Source organism: Nannospalax galili, unplaced genomic scaffold (genome assembly GCF_000622305.1).
Source record: "Nannospalax galili isolate Female #2095 unplaced genomic scaffold, S.galili_v1.0 scaffold92, whole genome shotgun sequence".
NCBI lineage: Eukaryota > Metazoa > Chordata > Mammalia > Rodentia > Spalacidae > Nannospalax > Nannospalax galili.
The window spans coordinates 499,896-504,602 of record NW_008331545.1 but is presented as its reverse complement, the minus strand read 5'-3'; the positions used below and the strand labels follow the sequence as shown (position 1 = coordinate 504,602).

The 4,707-nt window shown below is 41.3% G+C and overlaps 1 protein-coding gene across 4 annotated transcripts in view; it reads left to right on the top strand.

Annotated features, from left to right (window-relative positions):
- Positions 1 to 4,707, top strand: part of Tanc1 (tetratricopeptide repeat, ankyrin repeat and coiled-coil containing 1) — a 246,680-nt gene that overhangs the window by 149,156 nt on the left and 92,817 nt on the right. The gene's annotated exons all lie outside the window — the stretch shown is intronic.

Below are 4,707 nucleotides of genomic sequence, written 5' to 3'. Positions count from 1 at the left end.
GTAATAGGCAAAAAGAATGGATTCTCCTAGATGTAGGCTCTCTACTTGTAGGATGAGATGCCCAGGAAGGATATCAGGGCTTATTAATAAAGAAACTCTTCTTATACCCACTACCCCTTAATATTGAATTTGTTCTTTAATAGCAGTTACGGTATTCTAGAAAGTCAAAGCAAATTGTTGTGTTCTTTCTATCACCTTGTCCTGAATCAGGTGTTTTTTGCCTATTATCAGCTCTCTAAGTCTAAACCCAACTCACAAGTTCTTAATGATAGATCTTTGATTTGAGACAAGTTTTTTGCTGTGTAGTCCATCCTGGCATGAAACTTGGTGGTCCTTCTGTGTCATTCTACTGAACGCTGGGATTTCATGTGTCACCATATCTAGCTTGGCCTTGACTGTTAAATGTGATTCTAATTGAAATAAAAATGAATTGAAAAAAAAAAAAAGAATGGTTTAACTGAGAATTTGAATGTTAGAAATTGATACTCTCTGTCAAACAAAATTCATTTACAAGCTGGAATTGAAGGTATGTGTCCTTAATCCCAGCATTCAGGAGGCAGGAGGATTTTAAGCTCAAGACCAACCTGGGCAACATAACAGACCTTGTCTCAAAAGAACAATAAAACAAAAAGAGCTGGGAATGTAGCTCGATGGTAGAGCTTCGCCTAGTGTGTATGCAAAGCCCTGGGTTCTACTGCCAGCATGCAGAATTCATTTGCATTGCTGTAGACAGAAATCATTTGCATTGCTGAATTTTTGCAGTTTACAAGCTTTTAAAAATATTGAGTATGAAGTCAATCAAGAGTATATACACTTATACAGAGGTATATACCGTATATAGAGACTCATGGGGACTCTATATGTACAGCATCCAGCTCCACTAAAGAGACCCCTGATCATCTCTCTCTCTTTCCAATTTTAGACACTTTAGAAAATAGTGAAGAATTAAGACTGTTTTATTAAGACTAAGGAGCTACCACTGCTTCTCAATGCTTGCTCTAGACTTGAGACTTGGAAGCTTTCTGCCGTTAGGTATTATTCGTGTTGGAACAAAGCTCCCCAGCATAGATGGATACCCCAAGTCTCGAACTACCACTTAATTTAAGCAAGCAGATAATTTTAATTAATAGAACAAAGCACACTTTTGTCATTATACACATCTGTGAACGACAACAAATGCATAGAAATGCATCATGTAACTGCCACCATAGTCACGCTCTCCTATCCCAAAATAGTCACACTGCTCCATTCTAGACGACTGTACCCTGAAGCCCTGGCAACCCTATGTCTTTCTACAAACCTAGATTTTTGTCTTTTCACAATATGCTGTATAGAAGCATCTAGTGTACAGCCTTTCAAGTCTAGCTTCTTCTTAGTTAAGTGTACTTGGTATTCATCCATGCTGTAATGGATATCAATAAATTCTTCTATTTATTGCAGAGAAGTAAGTAGTCAGCTGCATGATTATGCCACAGTTTGTCCATTTGTCGGTTGAAATGCATTGGGTAGTTTCCAGTTTGGGGTGTTTATAAATAAAGTTGCTCTAAATATGTATACACAGGCTTTTGTATAAGCATATGTTTTCCATTCTCTTGGGTCAGTACTTGAGTGGAATTGGAAGAACCACATAGTGTGTCTAATTTTATATGAAAATGTCAGCATTTTCCAAAATGATTAAAGCCTTTTGTATTCTCACCAGCAATATGAGAGCCCCAGTTGCTCTACATCTTCACCAGTTGTGTGTTTGAAAATTTTAGCCATTCTATAAGGTATGTGCATTTTCCAAGCTGAGTGCTTTTTTTTTTTAAAGAAGGAAGACACATGTTAACAGGTTTTTTAAAATATTTTATCTTTATTTTATATGTATGTGTGTATTGCCTGCATATATGTAAGTCCACCCCTTAGATCCCCTGGAACTGGAGTTATGGACAGTTAGTAGCTGCCATGTGGGTGCTGGGATTCAAATCTAGGTCTTCTGCAAGATCAGCCAGTGCTCTTAACCACTGAGCCATCTCTCCAGCCCCAAACTGAGTGCTTTTGATGGGCTCAATGCAACCTAACTAGGTTGTAACCCACTTAAAGTGCTTTATTATTGTTATTATTATTATTATCATTATTATTATTTATTGCTTTGGGACAGACTCTTCACTTAGCCAGGAATGACCTTAAACTCTTAATCCTCTTGCCTCCATCTTCCTAGTGTTAGGATTACAAGCATGGACCATCACATGTTTTTTTATGTGGTGCTGGGGATTGAACCCAGGGCTTTGTGAATGCTAGGCAGGCAGGCACTTTGCTAACTGAGCAACATCCCCAACACTCAGGTTGTAACTAAAACCCATAGCTAATCCTTTTTTCCTAATCTCATTAAACCTGTCAATCCTTCTCACAGTGACAACTCTTCCTTGACATTTCTCTGTAGAATTGGTTGGGAGTCTGTATCTCTCTGGTCTTTTCCTGCCCTTCATCTAGCACCCAGAGAGTAAGTAGAGGAGTAGCAATGTCATCCCCTCACCCTCAGGTGCAGTTCTGAGGCTGCTGCTGTCCTTAGTGACAACACTGTGCCATGGGCAGCTGTGTCTGTCTTGTCTTTTCACTTGATTTTAAGCTTCCTTGGGGAGTAAGGTCTCAGATGGCTGCCCCCGTTAGGCCATGGTTTTCAAACTTGAAGGTACCTTGGCCTCACTCTCATGGGATGGGGCTGAGAATGTGAATTCCAACAAGTTGCAGGTGATGCTGGGGCTGTTGGTCCACACTTGGAACATGACCACTCTGAATCCTCAGGGAAAGAAAGTTCTCAAGAATCCTGCCTCCCTCTCTTTTCATATTCAGTTACTTCTTGCAATGTTGGGCCCATTTCCAGTCTGTGGGAATAACAGCAGAGCACTCCCTCTCACTGTCTGTTTCCCTAGTCTCAGAGAAACTCAGAAATGACCTTTTGAGGAAGGATACAGCTCTTTCTTCCAGGGCCATTAGAAAATTAATGCTTGTAATTATCCATTTATTTGTAACTGATTAATGCCAATTGATTATACCTAATCTGAAATGCCTTCAACCAGCAAGTATTTTGGAATTTGGAATATTTGCATACACACACACACACACACACACACACACACACACACACACATATATACATACATATATATGTGCTCAAGCCTAGGTAAAATTTAACTTATAATTTACATAAACCATAAATACATGGCCCTAAAGTGACTGTATACCATATTTTCAGTGTACTTGGGGGTTTTGTTTTTTGGGATGTTTTATTTTTGTCTTTTTGAGACAGGGTCTCCCTGTAGCTCCAGTTGGCCTGGAACTCACTGTGTTGACCAGGTTGGCCTCAGTCTTGCAGAGATTGCCTGCCTCTGCCTCCCAAGTGCTGTAATTAAAGATACATGCTATCACACCCGACATGCTTGTGTTTTAACTGCCGCTTATACATTAGATAAGGTGGAGAATTTGCCACTTGTGTATCATGTCTGCCCAAAAACCAGATTTTAAAGATTTTTTGTTTTCAATTATGTGTACCTGTGTATTGCATTAGGGGCAGGGCTATGTGTGCATATGTGCAGATACTCACAGAAACCATAGGTCTCAGATCACCTGGAGCTGCCTGATGTGAGCTGCCTGATGCTGTTTGTGCGCTGCCTAATGTTGGTGCTAGGAGCCAAAGCTCTTAACCACTGAGCTATCTCTCCAGCCCCCCAAAACCATGCTTTAAAAATAGATATTTTGATTAATAGAACAAAGAACACTTTTACCAGTGCTTGCCAACTTTGTCTGGTTCTGCCTTCTGTTGGGATGAATCTTCCCAAGAGGCTGGCTGTGTCCTAATAGCTGCGTCTGTGGGCAGCCACCAGTGCCCTAGCCCTGCCTTGATCCTGAAAGAGATGGTCCTGTTGGAGAGTCACTGTATGCTGCAGTCTTTGTTAGCACTAGTCTTCTTCTTTATCAGTCCTAAAAGGTGTGTCAGTCCCCCTCCCCCATTCTTTTGGGGTTATAGGAAGGAGATAGGTTAGAAGCCTTGTCTGGATATCTTGATTTTTTTAAATTCAGAACTAGCCAGACCCCGTGCCTGGTACATGCTTGTAATTCTAGCACTTGGGAAGAAAAAGCAGGAGGATCACTGAAAGTGTGAGACCAGCTTGGTCTACATAGTAAGACCCTGTTTAAAAAAAAGAAGTGTGTTGGGGCTGGAGAGATGGCTCAGCGGTTAAGAGCACTGACTGCTCTTGCGGAGGACTTGGGTTTGATTCCCAGCACCCACACAGCAGCTACGAACCATCTTTAACTCCAGTTCCAGGGGAATACGAAGCCCTCTCCTGACCTCTGCAGCATTGCACAACATGGGTGCACTTATATACATGCAGGCAATACACTCATACACATAAAATAATAAATGAAATATTTTTTTAAAAGTGTATGTGTGTGTGCGTGAATACAGAGGCCAAAGGTGGACACCAGGTGCCTAGCTCTATCACTCTGTGCCTTATTCCTTTGTGACAGGATCTCACTGAACCTGAAACTAGGCTGGCAGCTAGCAAGCCCAGGCAGTCTGCCTCTGTGTCCCCACCCCATGGTGCTGGGTAACAGGCCGTGACTAGTTTTGTTGTTTTGTTTTTTTTTAACATGTGTGCTGGGATCAGAACACAAGTTCCCATGCTTGCATGCAGTAACTATCCTACCACTAAGCCATCTCTACTA